The sequence below is a fragment of the Dermochelys coriacea genome, chromosome 4, assembly GCF_009764565.3.
Source record: "Dermochelys coriacea isolate rDerCor1 chromosome 4, rDerCor1.pri.v4, whole genome shotgun sequence".
Lineage (NCBI taxonomy): Eukaryota > Metazoa > Chordata > Testudines > Dermochelyidae > Dermochelys > Dermochelys coriacea.
This window is the reverse complement of record NC_050071.1, coordinates 48,702,018-48,720,186: the sequence shown is the minus strand read 5'-3', so window position 1 is coordinate 48,720,186 and position 18,169 is coordinate 48,702,018. Positions and strand designations below refer to the sequence as shown.

Below are 18,169 nucleotides of genomic sequence, written 5' to 3'. Positions count from 1 at the left end.
TTTCATGCTGAAATTGAACAATAGCTCTACTGTAGCAATGACCTTCAGATGCAAAGAAGTGGAACATTATGGGTGGAACATTAGCAGCTTGTTGATACTGGGCTAGACTATGATTAGTACTACATACCCATACAGCAGAAATACAATGGGAAGTAAGAACAACTCTTACAATCCTGTGTGGTCTAGACACACAAGATTAACTGGGCATAACACACCTCTGGAGCAGGTGGGTGGGGAGTGAGCAGAGGTTTGGTATGCCAGCCTGCACAGTTGAGCCAGTACAAGGGTTGTCCTCATGAGCCACGATTCTCTCTCCCCATCCCTGACAAGTGGGAAGAAGAAAGGGAATTATATTGCATTGTGGAGGACAGTTGATGATAGCCTTTGTTATTATGATAAATCTCAGCCAAGAAGTGGATTTTCACAGCTTTATATAAAGAACTGAGAAGTGATTCTGTACAAAATTGGCATCTGAATATGCTTAGAATATGAATAAAAATAGGAATTTCTTTGAAAATCTTTGAGGAAGCTTTCTTGTTTAAAGTCACAAAACAAAAATGTAGAGAATGTAGCTTCTTTTACTTAAATATAACCAGGGAAACTCCCATAATCATTCTAAAATATGTGGGATACTGCTTGACACAATCAACATTTTTTACAGTACCTAGTGTAAAATGAGTGGTATGGCCATATGAAGACACATTAGCACACTCTTAATTGGATAAGGCTGATTGGCTAGTACTGGTATTTATTATTTAAAGAGCAGAGTCAGTGTGCTGTAGCATATGGAGAAAGACACAGCTCTTACATGGAGTTTACATTCTTACTTGGATATATGGTTTAGATATGCAATGCTCAAGCTGACCGGAAAACATTCTAGTTGCAAAATCATACTGTTTTCATTTTAAACACACACTTGTTTCTTTGGCGAATTAACATTAATAGGCTTCCTGAGATTCCATAAGGCTTAATGGCATGAAGATGAGACTAGGAGTCAAGGACTTTGAAATTATAATCTCTGTCCTGCCACTGATTCATACTGTATATTTGGGGAAGTCACTTCATTTCTCTGATATTCTATCGTCCCATCAATCAAATGGGGATGATAACCTTGAAAACATGTCTCAAGTGTAACCAGTGAAGAAATGTCTGTCTGACTTCACAGGGAACCTAAAACAACAACTCTTGAGTTGTAATCTGCCTCATTCATTTCAGTGGGTGCTAACTCAGATGCCAACAATCTTTTAAATGTCAACGTTGCTAACTATTTCACTCATCAAAGTATATAAGAGGGGAGAAGAATTGGTCAAGATCTGTATAACCTATGAATAACTGCTCACTTTAACAGCACACAGCAGAACTGAAGGGAGTTGTGCTGGCTTCATTTACCGGAACTAAAACTCAGCTTTCAAAAGTTTGGGAAGTGCTATACTGTGGAATGATATTAAACACAGAAAGTGATATATATAAATTGGAAAAGATAACCTGGTAACCTGGCTGGCACTTGACCTAAAAGATATATATAAATTGAAAAAAATGTTATCTTTTAATAAAATTCTAAATCAGTAGGACTTTACCCAGAAGAGTGAGTAATATTGTACAATTTTTATTTCACATGAAACCATTTTAAGGAAGGAAATATTAATTTTGAGAATTAATATGTTTGTTTTTTTTTCTTTTCTATCCATTTCTTTTTACATCTCCAAAGTCTCCTTTCTGGCATATAAACAGCTACTGAACTGTTTGCAAGTAAGATACTTCTTACTGAACTATTAACATTGTGGCAAATGGATATTTTATCTGTGATTGTGCACTACAAGCCCATTGGGATACATTTGACTCTAATGATTCAATAATCATTAACAGCCTAGAAGTGTTGAGGTTTTTTTTTTAAGCTTCTTTCTGAACATTGGGGTTTCAAATAGAATAGCAAGTTTATTGAAAATAGAAAGAGGTAAAGGTGTAGATCACCTAAGAATCAAACAGACAATGGCATTAATTGGATTAAACTCCCCATATATCACCTAATATAAGGCTTTTGAATGTGGATTGGATTCTTTCCAGTCAAAGGCCAGATCCCCTTATGTGTATTGCTCCTGAATAGGGAAACTATCCCTAAGAGAGGGAAACTCCACAAGTACTCCTGGAATTCTTCCTTTTTGTGCAGGGTTGACTCACTGTACCCATTGATATCTGTCAAGGCCTAGTGTCCCTGTGTCTTTTTCACCATATCTGGGTATTTCCCCTTTTCTGTCCCCACTATGGTGCCCTTCCTTTCAGCAGAGCTGGACTTCACACCAGCTGCTATCACCTGAAACCATGTGAAGCTCAAATAAATCTGTTAGTCTCTAAGATGCCACAAGTATTCCTTTTCTTTTTTGCGAATACAGACTAACACGGCTGCTACTCTGAAACGTGTGAAAGAGGAAACCTCTTTAGTTAATGCTGACCCACACAGCATTAATTTAGAGGAGGAATCTAATTAAAATTCCAAGGAAGAAGGGTCAGTCAGTGCTAACAAGAGCAGCTACCGTGTGTGTGCACCTCTTCCAAAGCTATGTCTACACCTGTCATAAATATAAAGGGAAGGGTAACAACCTTCTATACTATAAAATCCTTCCTGGCCAGAGGCACAAAACCCTTTTACCTGTAAAGGGTTAAGAAGCTTGGGTAACCTGGCTAGCACCTGACCAAAAAGACCAATAAGGGGACAAGATACTTTCAAATGGGGGAAGGAGGGCGAAGTTTTGGTCTGTCTGTTCTGAGTGCTTGCCAGACACAGATCAAGGAAGCAAGCAATCCAAGTCCATTAGAGTCAGTAAGTACTAGCAAGGGAATGCATTAGCTTATTTTTGTTTTGGCTTGTGATTTTTCTCTGTGCTGGAAGAAGGTGTATTCCTGGTTTTCTTTTTGTAACTTTAAAGTTTGGCCTAGAGGGAAATCCTCTGTGTTTTGAATCTGATTGTCCTGTAAAATTACCTTCCACCCAGATTTTACAGAGGTGCTTCTTTTACTTTTTTTCCTTTATAATAAAGTTCTGTTTTTTTAAGAATCTGATTGAGTTTTTAGTGTCCTACAAACCCCAGGGTGTGATTTGTTCTCACCTTGTTTATTTTTCAAGCCTCCCCAGGAAAGAGGATGTAGGCCTGAGGGGGGATATTTTGTGGGAATAGGAACACCAAGTGGTCCTTTCCCTGATTTTTTGTCTAAATCACTTGGTGGAGGCAACATAAGTCACTCCAAGGACAAATAGAGATTTGTGCTTTAGGGAAGTTTTTAACCTAAACTGGTAGAAATAAGCTTGGGGGTCTTTCATGCAGGTCCCCACATCTCTTCCCTAGAGTTCAGAGTGGGGAGAGAACCATGACCACCAAAAGGGCTTCTGGGGGAGTCTGGAATGGGGAGATAAAAAAAGAATCAGGAAAGCTATGGTATTTCCCTCTTGGTATATTTCTAAGACGCCTAGTCATCTGGAAGAACCCCACAGTATTCTACCGCTTCAGCTGCACTACAGTGTGAATGATCAGAAAGGAATTAGATGGCACTGAAACTGCTTATGACTTGTCATACTTGGTGCCAGCAAATGAAAATACAATATCTCTTATGTTTATGAGGGAAAGAACTGCACTATTCATAAATAATTAAAATACATATCAAGGCTAGTGACTTTTTAAGTCTCATGATGTCTGCATGTGATACCAGATATGTAAGTTTTGTACAGTGAGCTGTGTCTACCTATTATGCTATCTGTAGCTCTCTGTGTGAGACTGATGGTGACAGAGAGAGCAAGCCCTCTGCTTATTTAAACAGCTGATCAATTAAATATAAGGCACCGTTTAAATGTGCTGCAGCTGAATCAGAACATTCTGATTGGGGGCGGGAAGCCTACTTCAGTCAGCTGAACACTTGCATTCTTCTAATTGATGTTAATATATTATTGATTTCAAATACATGATGGTGTGCCATGGGATAGAGGTTTTATCAGCATGAGTTTAGATGGCAGGGTAATTTATATGAGGTAAAGCTATGAATGAGTTATGCCAAAATAGTTATCCCCTATGAATACTTGTATATCATACCATTTTGCATTATTGGAAAAAAAAAAATCCCAGACAAAACTCTAATGAGCCATGCAACCATTAGTTGGGTAGCCTTGGGACTGGTCACATGAATTCAGAAGAAATCAAAACAGTTTACATTCCCTCTCTTCCCCCCACCCCCATTTCCTCATAGAGGTGAAGGGACCATGATCCAGAAGGAAGATGGTCTTTTGCCTACTCCATCCCCTCACACACCAACTCCCACTAGCTTTTCCATAAAGCTTTTCCCATAAACTTGGGAGTTTAAGATAGTGAAACTGTCAGTATTTCCCCTCAATTTGGAAAAGGGGAGATTTTCTATGGAAGGAATGCTCCATATTTATACATGGAAGAGATCCTTTGATCTGATAACATTTATTAGCCAGTGACATAGTTACCCTAGTATAGGGTGACCATATTTCCCTATCCTGAATATAGGACAACTGGTAAAATTACTTGTATTCAAGCAAGTTCAACGGAAATAAATCGTGCAAATGTTCAAATTAACATCTGATTAATTGACTGAGCCCCCATTAAAAAGAAATACTGAGTAGTTGGATTCTTTTTATTTATCTTCCTATCATTAAGGATTTAGGCCTCATACAGGGAGGGATGACACACATGCCCCTACCCCACACACATATATGGGGAGAGATGACATAAACAGACTCCCCTACACCCCTCTCACAGGGGGTGAGGTGGTGATCAACTGACCCAACCTTCCCTGCCAGGCACTGAGCATGGCTGGCTGGGCTCCTGAGCTGGATCTGTCTGTCCTGGTACTTGGCACTGCGTCTTCCTGAGACAACATGTGGGTGTAGGCATGCAGGGTCATGTGGCCCCATCCCCAGATTTCTGTCAGGGTTCACACCAGAACGTGGCCAGCAGCAGCCTTTCGGCACTGTGCAGGAGGAAAGGGAGGGGAGATGCTTCCAGTTGAAGGGGAGGAGTAGGGGGGAGGGATGGCCTGGCCCAAATCTTTGCAGAACTCTTCTCTTCCCCCCACTCCATCCCCATGTGGCTGGAAGCAGCTTGTCCCTTCATATCTTCACAGTGTTGAAAGGCAGCTAATACCTCCAGGCTGCTGCTGGCCACCAACATAACCCAGCTGCCCCGTCTCCCAGCTACATCATGGACAGGAAGAGGTTAACTATAAGGATGCAATGTGCACCAGGGCCCAGGGAACTTGCCTGCAGGAGCTTCAGCAAAACCAACCAGAGAGGTGGCTCAGAAGAGGAGGGTGCCTAGGGGATAGAGTAGCCCCGCACTTACTGGGGGAAAGACTCAAGGTGGGTGTGACGTAGGTGCAGGTGAAGAGGATGCTAAACCACTGCCCCAGGGGCTGCTGTGGAGCTTGCAGGTTCAGGGCATTGTTGGGGACACTGGGCATGGCCACTAGGTAACTCAAGGGGATGGAAGACCACGAATGTCAATGAAGCCCCCTCGTTCTAGGCCCAGATGCCCCACCCCTTCCCTTTTCTGCCCAGAAACACTCACAGCGGTCACGCTGAAAAGTTTGCAACAGTGTATTGCAGGCGCAGACTGGCTGGAGCAAGATTAGGTCAAGCAGGACAGGAATGTTAGATAGTGCTGAACAAACAACTCCATATATGGGGGAATAGATGATAAGAGGAAAAAGGAGAACTGGCTGGTATACCAAATTGGCTATATGGATACTCAGGGCAGCTTCCTATTGGATAAGTATGCTAAAGAATGAATGTATAAAATATGTATAACTGCTTGCACTGGTGTGCAGGATTTGAGATTGTTGTCTCCCTGTACCGCTTGAAGCTTCAAATAAACTTTTCTACTTCTCCACCCCATTGTGATTATTGGGCGATGCACACCGGGGAACGAATCCAGCTGTTGCTTGCCTCAGGCTTTTGTGCCAGAAACAGTTTTTGGCATCCCTGGGTGGGCGAGAGGCTACAACACAAGCCTTGCCCAGATCCCTTGCGGGGACCGGTGGGTAAGGACTCCGACCGAAGCCCAGTGCACACCGGTGTGATTCCCGGGGCCTCGGAGGGGCATAGCCCAACTGGCCCGGTAGGGCAAAACGGTGCAACGCACCTGATAAGTGGAGAAGTGCCGCGGGCGACAGTGGGGAACTGGTCCTTCGGATAAGGTAGGAACCTTTTGAAATCCAGATTGTCTGCTCTGTTTTGAACCTCGGGATGCCCAGAGTTACCCTGTAGGCATGGGACAGGGACAGAGCTCGGGAGGAAGGGCACAGTGTACTTTATAACTTCTGGACTCCGACCCCGGCTACCCAGGTACAGGCGGACTGCTTAGTCTCTCAAAAGAATAACCCCCGACCAGGACATCCAGGGCCACCCGCTGCTCTGGAACCCACTCCAGGCCCCGGGCGGGTGTGGCAAATAGATTTTACTGAGTTTCCTCAGACCCAAGGGTACAAATATCTCCTTGTCTTAGTGGATCAATTCAGCAGATGGCCAGAAGCCTTCCCATGCTGCAATTACACTGCCAAGACGGTGGCCCTTAAGTTTGTTAAGGAGGTCATTCCTCGCTTCGGACTTCCCCAGTGGATGGAATCTGACAATGGACACACTTCACATCAGAGATCATCCAAAGCATCTTGAATGCCTTGCAGATCCCCTGGAAACTCCATACGCCCTGGAGACCACAAGCCAGTGGCGTAGTAAAGTGTACCAATCAGACTCTTAAACGACATCTTTCAAAAGTGTGCCAAGAAGCCTCCCTGCGATGGCCTGATGCCTTACCCCTCGTCCTGCTCCGCATCTGCGCTCTCCCAAAGGGTAGATTAGGGCTTAGTCCCTTTGAAATTATGTTTGGGAGGGTATGGCCTATGAATGGCACATTGGTTCTGTCAGGGGAGTGGGAGCTGGGTAATGTTTTTTTGTCTCAGTATATGTGTTCCCTGTCTGCTGTTCTCTTGTCTCTTCACAGATATACTAAAGACTCCCAGCCTCTTCCCTTGGACTCTCCCGTCCACTCCTTACAGCCCGGCGACTCTGTGCTTGTTCGTACCTGGAAAGACAAGCCTCTCCAGGAAAAGTGGAAAGGACCCTACATCGTCTTGTTGATCTCCCATACGGCGGCAAAGGTCGAGGGCCACAAGAACTAGATCCATCACTCGCGTCTGAAGACAGTACCCACCCCTTCATCAGCAGAGCAGTGGACTGTCCACCCCGTTGACTCCTCATCTAGTGATGATCTTGGGCTAAAGTTACTGTTTAAGAGACACAAACAGAGGGCACCTTAACGCCAAAATGGGCCCACTCAAAAATTGGAAATCCTGGACCGGAAGGACCCCGGTAATAATTAATTGTGTAACCCTGTTATTTTCTATGCTGTTATTTTTAAACTGTGCATATTGGGAACATAATTCCTTTGTTTTACTTGTGCACCATGTTGCTACTTTAACAAACCAAACTGATTGCTGGGTGTGTGCTCCGACTCCACTTTCCCCCAGAATAGGAGTGCCCCTTGTCATGCTGCCCTTAACCCTAGCAGAATTAGCCTCCACCAAAGAGCAGGAGTGTAGAAATCGAACGGACTCTCCATTCTGGGATAAGATCTCTTTGCAGCAAGCTACCTGCCAGGAACAGGAGTATTCAGTTGCAGTGCTCACTGAGGGAGTGTTTTGTTTTACCCAAAACCAATCTGATCACTAAAGGCATTCTGTGGGAAGGAGCTCCTGTGTTATTACACAGTGGGCCGATGGATATTGGATAAAAACCTAGAGGGGAGGTCAACAGTGTGGATGTAATGGTTCCTCCCCTTTTGGGGAAACTCTTACGAATGATCCTTCCACAAAAAGAGGGTCAGGAAATATAAAGTGCCATTCAGTTAATATTTCCACTATAGCAGGCCAATGGTGGGTTTGCAGCGGTCCTTATGGTGAGTGCAATTCGAACGGCACAATTAGGAATACCCCCCTTTGTACCCACTTGGAAGGATGGGAAGCCCTCCTGGGGGCATATGAATTATTTGGAAAAGCGGCCTTAAATATCCCAGGAATCCCTCTAAGAAACAGTCCTTACTGGGCCCTACAGGGCCACTATTTTGTATGTGTCCGAAAGGCTTACAAGGTATTGCCAGCCAATTGGACAGGTAGCTGTTATATAGCTTATGGAGTTCCTCATCTTTCAATAACCACCACACTGCCCAAAGTAAAGATTAGAAATACCCAAGATACCTCTGTTGAGTCACGAGAAGAGACCCTGTGGCGACTCAATGCGGCCTTGGAGGGCAATGCTAAGAATCCCCTCACAACTGAAAAGCTTACAGGGTGCTCCATACTGGAAATTGTGCCACTGATTACCGGGCCAGCCATATCATGCATAGGCCGCTATACTGTAAGGCTTCAAATGGTGCTTGAAAAAGTAGCCTTAGAATTAGAGGACTTGATTCGTGATCTAGGGTCAGCAGTAGTAATATTAAATATGGAGGTACAGCAGCTCAGAACATATTGCCTCCAAAACAGCCTGGCCTTGGACTACATTTTGGCATCCCAAGGGGGTGTTTGTGCCCTTGTTGGGTCCCAATGTTGTGTATATGTAAATGACAGCAGTTATGAGATTTATGATAAGGTGGTATAGGCTGAGGCCCATGCCCGAGCCGGAGCACAGGCTGCCTACACTGCCCCCGAGAGTGTTTGGTTGCAAACCTTGTTTTTAGGCTGGGGTTTGTCATCTTGGCTTGGTGGTTTATTTAGTCTGTTGTTGAAAAATTTTCTTCCTGTCTTAATCGTACTGATGGTGTTATGTTGTGCAATATCATGTGTCAGAGCCCTTGTAAAAAACATGGTAATGCATTCCCTTCAGGACTACCACAAAGTGCTTATGCAAAGTCCCCTTATAAAAAGATAAGAGCCCAAGTGAGAAAACTCAGAGACAAGGCTGTTGAGTATTCTCAAAGGAGGGAGTTGTTGGGGACACTGGGCGTGGCCACTAGGTAACTCAAGGGGATGGAAGACCACGAGTGTCAATGAAGCCCCCTCGCTCTAGGCCCAGATAGCCCCCCCCTCCCTTTTCTGCCCAGAGACACTCACAGCAGTCACGCTGAGAAGTTTGCAACAGTGTATTGCAGGCACAGACTGGCTGGAGCAAGATTAGGTCAAGCAGGACAGGAATGTTAGATAGTGCTGAACAAACAACTTCATATATGGGGGAATAGATGATAAGAGGAAAAAGGGGAACTGGCTGGTATACCAGATTGGCTATATGGATACTCAGAGCAGCTTCCTATTGGATAAGTATGCTAAAGAATGAATGTATAAAATATGTGTAACTGCTTGCACTGGTGTGCAGGATTTGAAATTGTTATCTTCCTGTACCGCTTGAAGCTTCAAATAAACTTTTCTGCTTCTCCACCCCGTTATGATTATTGGGCGATGCACACCGGGCAACAAATCCAACTGTTGCCTGCCTCGGGCTTTTGTGCCAGCAACAGCATGAACAGGATGGAACTCACTTTCCCTCCCTACCCCTGCCACTCCAGAGCTTAGATGCAGGGTGGAGAAGCTTCTCCATGCCAGCGCAGTGCAGGGCTTTGGCACATGCAGAGCTTGGCTCCCCCTGGGCAGAGCCTCGGGCTGGAGGGTCTTGGGCTTTCCTGGGGCTCCAGCCCAGCCAGAGGAAGGAGCCTGCCAGTCAGGCTATTGGTGAGCTGAGCACTCCAACCAGGGGCTGGTTCTCTGCACAGCATTGGGAGTGGGACGCGTCCTGCCAGGGAGGATATGGAGGAGCAGCTCGGGGGGGATGGGGAAAAACAGGGAGAGGACAGAGAGAGGGAGAGCATGTAACTGGCTGCCGCCTGGCGCCACCCACACTTGCCTGGCGCCTACCCACACTCACCTGCCACCGCAGCTCGCAGCCAGTGCCAGCCAGAAATGGGATGGTGGGGTGGGGCTCTGCTGGCTGAAAGCCAGCATCACTGCATGCTGTGCTGATGGACCAGCAGGGGGAGCGGCTGGTCCCGCACACTGCATCTTTGCCTCTCCACAAGCATTGCACACCCACCCCCATCGTCAGCCACTTGATCCCCACTCACCACTGGTGGGCAGGCAGCAGGTGAGCAAGGATCCAGCCAGCAGGAGAGGAAACAGAAAATATGGGACAATTTGCCCGTTTTTAAGAAAAAGTCGGGATACATGCAGGATGGCTTAAATATAGGACTGTACCTTTAAAAAAGGGACATCTGGTCACCATATCCTAGTAGAAACCACATCCTTTATGATATTTAACATTGGATTGGACAAAACACTACTAAACACATAAGAGGGATTAAACAAATTGGCAGGGAGAGAGAAGATATACTGGGCATACTGCACACACTGAAATTTCTTCTTATTGCTGAGTCCTAAGTGAAACAAAGTCACCAAAAAAGAGGAGAGGAAGAAAGAAAAATCTCCCCTACTTTCCTTGGCTTTGCTGATACTTCCTCTGATAGAGATCAGCAGCTGTCTAAAGAAAGCCAGTCTCACAGCTGGAAAATACAGGACAGACTGCTATCTTTTCTTGACTGTGTAAAGGATGCAGATTATAATGCCAAGGCTTCAATATCAGAAATAAATAAAGAGAAAAGATTGTGTGATCCCCAACAGGAAGATTCTCAAGTTGTTAGAAAAATAGTTATAAAACTGAGCAGCCTAGTAGACGGTAGATTTATATTTTATTGCCAGTAAAGTCCCACATAAAACAGACAGTGGGGTGGAATCATTTCCCATGGATCATAAATCAGTTGCTTTTCAACAGTATGCAGCATTCACCTTGATACTACAACCAAGACTAATGCTACTGCAACTTGTGCTTGAGGGAAATTTACATGGTATATTGGAATTGTATGGGTACTAGACAAATCGTCAGGATAGAAAATAAAGAAAAGGTGGAATTTTTGCTCAGTACACAACATCTAAGGCCTGATCCCGCAAAGCCTTATTTCCAGGAGTAAATATCTAATCATATGGGCATTCCCATTCTTATACATGGGACTATTGCATGATTACAGATTTTTCATGTGAGTAAATATTTGCAAGTCAGGCACAAGTCTTGATCTTTTTACACCAATCTTATATGTGTTTATTTAATGTGTGTATATATATATGTATGTTATGCTCTTTGTGTTTGTATTTTTAATTTTTAAACATAAATTTAAAGAAAAATCAAAATAAATATTTAAAATTTATAATTTCTCTAGCTCCTTTAAAGCCAATCCTGCAAAGCCTTACTCCCAGGACTAAGGGTCTGTCTTTTTCTTGTGATTCTTCTTGCTGACTTTAGTAGAACTACTTATATGAGATAAGGACTATTCTCATGAGTCAAGGTTTTCAGAACTGGGCTTTGGATTACTAACGCTGAAAGAATATTAAAAATTGAAGGGCCTGATCCTCCAACCCTATACGCACATGCAAAGGGACTATAATGTGAGTGAGGCTTTGCAGGATCCAGCCCTAAATTTGGGCTTGCTCCTAACCTCCTAACTCAGGAAAAATGGGAGTTTTGCCTGAGTCAGGACTGAAGGATTAACATTTATGCCAATTGTTTACTCATACATATTTAATTTATCTTACATTAACATAGGATTGTGTATCCTTGTTGATTTAACAGTTTGTTCTGTCATGTACAAGAAGTTGCCAAGCACTGCCTTCATGCTCAGTTTTGTAGAGAACAAGCTCTCTAGCTAAAGATCTTATGATTTACTTGATCACTTTTTGCCTCTGTAAAAAAGTTTACAAACCCCATACTAACCACAGGCAGGAGATGAGAGCCTCTGTTTCTTACAGGCAAGCACCTTGATCACACCCCCACACAGCTGCCAGAACTGTCAATCATGTAGACAGCCACCCTCAGCTGTGACGAATAGAGGAAACAAAAACTACTATAAAAAGGAGAGACTAGCGAGGGAAAAGGAGGTAGAAAGGCTTGAGATAATAAAGAGATAGCAGCTTTGCATTAGGCTACCTCTGAGAAAAGAAGATAGGAGAATGCAAATCCTGGAACTGAAGGGCTGATAGATTTTGTTTAAAGTGAGGATTCATGAACTGATCTGATTGAAAACAAAGTGAGGATGGACATTAGGAGAAACTGGGACCTCTAGAAAGACCACACCAAGAGATATTAATAGCCTTTTACAAGACTAAGCTGTATGGAGGAAGGAGGAAAGAAACAGCACTCAGAGGAGATAGCTGAGATATTATGAGTGGGATGCACAAGGGGGATGTAGGTATCTTACTTAGCACTTTGGTGCCTAAGTCAATGCTGGGTGGCAGTCACAAAATCTCTGCTCAGCTGCTCCCTAAGCTAGAAGTGCCTGATGTCCCAACATGCTCACTGCTGCTGCTAAAGTTCCTGAGGCACCTAAATTTCAGCATGTGGGCATATGCGCGGCCACTTAAGTCCTGCAAACAGCAACTTAGCACTTAGCTACTACCTAAGCCCCAGCTGGCTTCACCCAGTAGATGTGCTCAGAATATGTTTAAAACCCCACAAAATGTCAAGAGGAGGGGTTGCTGCCCCCACTATTAATCATTGAATCTATTGGTTACAGCACTCACCCATAATGTGGGAGACCCAACAACTGGACTACTCTGGCATGGATCGGTTGGACACTGCATACATAATTATTCACTGGAATAGAGGGTGTGGAACCTGTGCCTCCTCTGTGAATGTCCTAACCACTGGCATATAAAGTAATTCATTCTAACTCACTTTCTTGCTCAAATATTTAATTATTTATACATAGTGGAACAGCTTCAACAGGCGAAGTTGAGAAAGACCCATTCCAGAATACTTCATAACCCTTGTCAAGGCTGATTCCCCACTCTGGCACTTTGAGTGCAGAAGGTGGGGCCCACAAGGATTCTAACAATTAATAGTGGCCACTCCAGGCTTGTATTAAACTTCCAAGGTTACAGTTTCTCTCTGACCTTGGATTGGTAAATGCTGCCACCATCCAAGTGCAGAACCCCTTTGAGAGCTCAGGAAGGCACACTTGGGAATTCCTTCCTGGGGCTACTCTCAAGCCCTTTCTCACACACACACACACACACACCCACCCTCCCGTGGAAGAACTGAGAAAGAAAAACAAAGGAAATCAGCTGTTACCACCAGCTAATTTAAACAATGTGTGCACAAACCTCTTAGACACAAAAAATCCAATTATGTTATTTAAAAAGGTAAATTTTATTAATAAAAAATACATCTGGGAACTCAGGCTATTGCTATATTAAAAAAAACTACAAGGATTAAGTATGAATAATAGCTTTCTCGAGGTCCATCTTAAAGTTTACAAGCAAAACGTAAGCACTTGGGGTTAGCAAAGAGGAATCCACAAACCATAAAGGAATAAACCTAATCTTGTCTTTCTAGACATTTCCTGATCTACTTACATATCTGGGGTTTTAATGCATTTCTAGGTATGATACTGATTATTTTTCATACCTGGCCCAAGCCTCTAACAGCATAGCTCTGCCATGTCCCCTCTCTCCGGGAGAGCAACAACAGACAGACAAACAAAAGGGGAGTTGTTTCCAATTTAAAAAGTTCTAGCTTTCCCATTGGCTCTTTTGGCCAGGTAAATACTCACTTCCTTTTACCTATGCATAGCAGTGAAACTTTTTAATCTTTTACAGGTAGAGCAATTAGAGAACAGCTACTAAGAGGGATTTTATAGCTGCTGGCTGGCTGGGTGTTCATAAAAGGGAGCTAACCCCCCCCTTTAATTTATCACAGCCCTGTTGTTAGGGGAACACACATGAGCCCCCTCTTTGTTTCTTGGAAAGGACTATCCTGGTATAAGTGTGTAAATCCAGGAGAGAATTCACAGCTGTGAATCCCAAATGGAGATAGGTGCTTCCCTCCAGCTAAGCACCTTTTGAGGGGCAGGGCTTAGATCACGCTTCTGTCATAGGCATTTTGCATTGGCTCGCTTAGGAGGATCTCAGTTCAGCTTACTGGCTTTTATGACTCCATCCTTAGGCACCTAACTGTCCTAATATATTGTATAGGAGCCTGGGCACCTGATTGGGACTGTGAATTCCAGTAGGCGAGGCACCTAAATCTAGGCCCTACAATGCTGATTTCCTACTTGTGAAGCCCACCCTACATATGTAGGTATGATCTCTCCTGAGAAGTGAGAAAAGTTTGGTAGGCAGAACTCTTGAGAAGAAGAACAGATCTCCGATGTACAGCAGTTCAGGACTATTGCTGCAACTTTGCCATGCACAAATACACTCCCACTCTGACCAGGCCTTCAGCCAGATTATAGTTGATCCTACAGGAGCATGCTGAAGTTGGGGAGTGGGAATAAAGGTCCAAGAGCCCTCTCACTCCTTAGCACTTTAAGATTTGAAGAAATTCATTGTCATGCTTTATCTTCTCGCATTTATTCCACTCCTTATTCCTAGCTAAAACCCCTGCAGCCCTAGAATTTTCTGTAGTGATACCAGTTCAGGTGGTCTGTGTGCAGTGGTGAATTACGAAGCTGGAAAAGAAGATTGTCCTCTGCATCTAAATCCCATGTAGGCTTGTTTACCAATGCCATTGATGACTAAACTTGGTAATTTCATTCCTTCATAAATATTTGAATGTTTCATTTTGCTAGGTGAATATCTGTTCATTTGATCTAATGGCTGTCCTTTAGAAAATGCAATAGAAAGCCTTAACATAACTTCACCAGTGTTTAAATGGGTAGAGGCAAATGGTGATTGCTGAGAATACCCTTTTTGCCCACAGCATAGTGATGTAAGAACTGAATAATTTTACTACCTGTAACAGCACCTGCAGCTATAAAAGCTAAGTCAATGATACAGGTAATCAAATCTCAGCTTATAAAATTACGTGTGGGTGTTTGGAAGGAAACCCCACTACCTCTGGCCTAGCACTGCACAACTGACTGGGTGTAATTATGGGAGTGAAGGGAGGAGAATGAGGGAATTGCTGTGGCTGGAAAAACTAATTTGGTTATAACCAGAACAGACCTGAACCTTTGTTTAGCCTCAAACTGAACCAAACCTTAACTGAGGTGTGGTAAACTTTAACTCTTCCTAACCCCCAACCCCTCTTCTTTTTTATGTCTAGTGCTGCTGCCATTCCTCCGATCATTCCCAATAGTTCTTCTCTAATAGGGATGCTCCCAGGAAGACTAACTTCCATATGTCCTAAGGAATTCCAGGCATGCTATGTGCTGCAGAAAAAAATGAAATTGAGAAAACTTTAAAGCACAAAATTCAAAAGTGGAAGCAATGAGCCCAGAGATATCAGTAACAACTGCTATTGAAGGTATGGTGCAGGATCCATACAGAAGAACACTCTTGAAAACGTGAGAGGCAGCAAGAACTTCCAGACCTGGCCTGCAGGCAGATGGAAGAGGAAACTTCCCCTCAAATGGAGTAGAGGAAAAAGCTGGAAAGTAATTTTCTCCAAGACAATTAGCAGTTCCTCCACAGATTCCGTAGTCTGGCATCTTTGCTGGTCTATTCCTTTGTCTGCAATCTTCTCACTTTTTTCCCTGAACAAAACACAGGCCAGAAATGATGTGCCCTATTCTTCCATGTCACCTCAAAAGAGAAAGGGGGGCTGCAACTTCAAAATGATCCTATGCCTTTATAGGGAAGTTGTGAAAGGACATAGTCCAGTTTATACAGTCGTATCTGGAGATAAGGAACCTGGTCACAACAAAGGCCTTAACTTTTGAATCATCCTATTTTTGAAGTTCTCCATTCCATAGCACACCTTACTGTGGCTAATAACTCTTGAACTTGGGATCTGACTATATGTATTAAATCAGATAAATACAAAAATATCATTAAACGGGTAGCTGACAAGTTAGATATATGCCCTCTATGAAATTAGCAAACATGAAGGGAACTCTTTGTTTATGATGTACTCCATTCCAAGAACACCGCATTGCAGAAAGCATTTACTTGTCATGTTCTTCTATTATTCTATTTTACACTTCATTTGTTTCTATGCATAGCCTTACACTTTATATTAGGGTGTTCTGTTGCTGCAAACAGGCACATTGAATTCTGATCCAGTTCTGCCAGTGGAACTTTCATCTTTTAACCTATGAAACAATCAAACTAATGACTGTAACGTGTAACAGTTTTAATATATATATTGATTCTGGGGTGCTTATGCCCTTGTTTGTCCTGAAACAGTAATGCATTTATATCTTTTTTTAAAATGATTAATGAGTTGTAATCTTTACCTTACAACAATGAAGCCTTTAACTGTACAGGTAATATAATTTGGTATAAATCACGTAGTATATCTGAGCATCCCAAGCTCATTGCATTCATGCTGCAGAACACTTCACAGTTATAAGCACCATCTTGTCCTCTGCTGCCCTTGAGAAAAGAGGAAAAATACAAATACAAGAAAACCAACACATATTTTAACATTTGTCTAACCTGTTATTGTAGTGTTAATCGATAAAATCTTAACAAAATTGTAACAGGGAAATAACAGGCATCTGCAGAGCCTAAAATTTCCATACCCATAACAAAATTTTATCCACTATAGTATTGAAAACATTTTCTTAAGATAAGATAATGCTTAACAGAAAATCTACATTTTTGGTAGCAGTTTTTTTTTCAAGGAGAGTGTATACCAAGCTACCAGTATTGTATTGTGATGAACCAAGTTGAGGTGTTGTCAAGCAAACAGGAGCCTGAAGATATGCAAGTTTATCTGGATAACTGGTATAAAAACAGGATCACACACCAGAGAGGCCACTAATGTAAAGACCATGACAAGAGTAATAAAGGAAATTCACATGATTCAATTGCAGTGGATAATGAATAGTATTGCACTGGATACTCATCAGGGAATTACTATTTAGTATTAGAGATGTATCAAAATAGAGCTTTCTATCCAAACTGCAAATTATGGAAATTTACATAAAAAGTAACCAATCCAAAACTACTCCTCATTTAGATTTTCAAACAAAAAATCTTAGTTTGGGTTTTGAGAAACCAAATTCAACCCAGGGTTGATGACTCTTTTCAATTAGCCTAATCTGGAACTATTTCTCTGCTTCAGCAGTCTCTCAAATAGATTGTCCTAACAAGCCTGCAGGAAGAATCTTTCACCCTAACGGTAGTGATTTTTTTATGTTGGGTCATACTATTTATTTGTTTTCCCCCCACTTTGAATCATTGCAATTTAAACTAGCGCATCATGTTATAGTAATGCAGCACCGAGTCCACTTGTGAAGTATTAAGACAGTCATTTAGCAGCTCCTATAACTGTTCCTTTAGCTTTTCCACTGTTCATTTGTCTCATTTCTCATACACACTCAAGCTTGCTGCAGTAACCTCTAGAAGCCAGATTCTACCACCTTATTAACATGAGTAATACCCTATTCTGCAAGTAGGCCCATTGATTTCAATATCACTATTCAATATGAGTATAGTTGACAAAACCAAATCCTAAATAAAAAACAGTAAATGTGCCACTTTTGGAAGGAATCTGGAAACACACACAACCATTTCTAGGATTTTTGCAATTTCTCCCTTTTTTTGTTTGTTGTTTTTTTACAAAACTCACATTTCATGAAACTGATTATTGTTAAATGCCAGTTTCAAATAGAATATTTTCCAAATATAATAACTCTAGGATTGCTGTATGGAATTTTCCTTTATTAAATTTTAAATCCCCATTTATGTTAAAGTCAAAACTTTCCTGGGTCTAATATCATGTTGTCTTTTTTTTTTTTTTGTTCACCAGAGATGCTGTACAGTAGAGGAATACCCACCAGCTCATATGGGAAATGATATATTTAAAATATGTAGTTCTGTTAGAAACAAAGACATATTGTATTTTTATTTGGGAAGTGATGTGATCATTAATGACAGGTTTCAGAGTAGCAGCCGTGTTAGTTTTTTTTTTCCACCAAATGCATCCGATGAAGTGAGCTGTAGCTCACGAAAGCTTATGCTCTAATAAATTTGTTAGTCCTCTAAGGTGCCACAAGTACTCCTTTTCTTTTATTTAATGACAGGGTTTAACATTATGCATATATATGCAGAGTTAACCTCATGCACAACCTCAACTTCTGTTCTTGACTTTGAGTGTTTCAGCACACAACTAACTTTCTCATTA

The 18,169-nt window shown here is 42.4% G+C and overlaps 1 long non-coding RNA gene across 1 annotated transcript; it reads left to right on the top strand.

Moving 5' to 3' along the window:
* Positions 1-11,973: 11,973 nt before the first annotated feature.
* Positions 11,974-17,892, top strand: LOC122459841. Its single transcript, XR_006280796.1, has 3 exons — positions 11,974-12,090; positions 14,470-14,621; positions 15,190-17,892. It is a non-coding gene; the product is annotated as an uncharacterized LOC122459841 (long non-coding RNA).
* Positions 17,893-18,169: the final 277 nt, after the last annotated feature.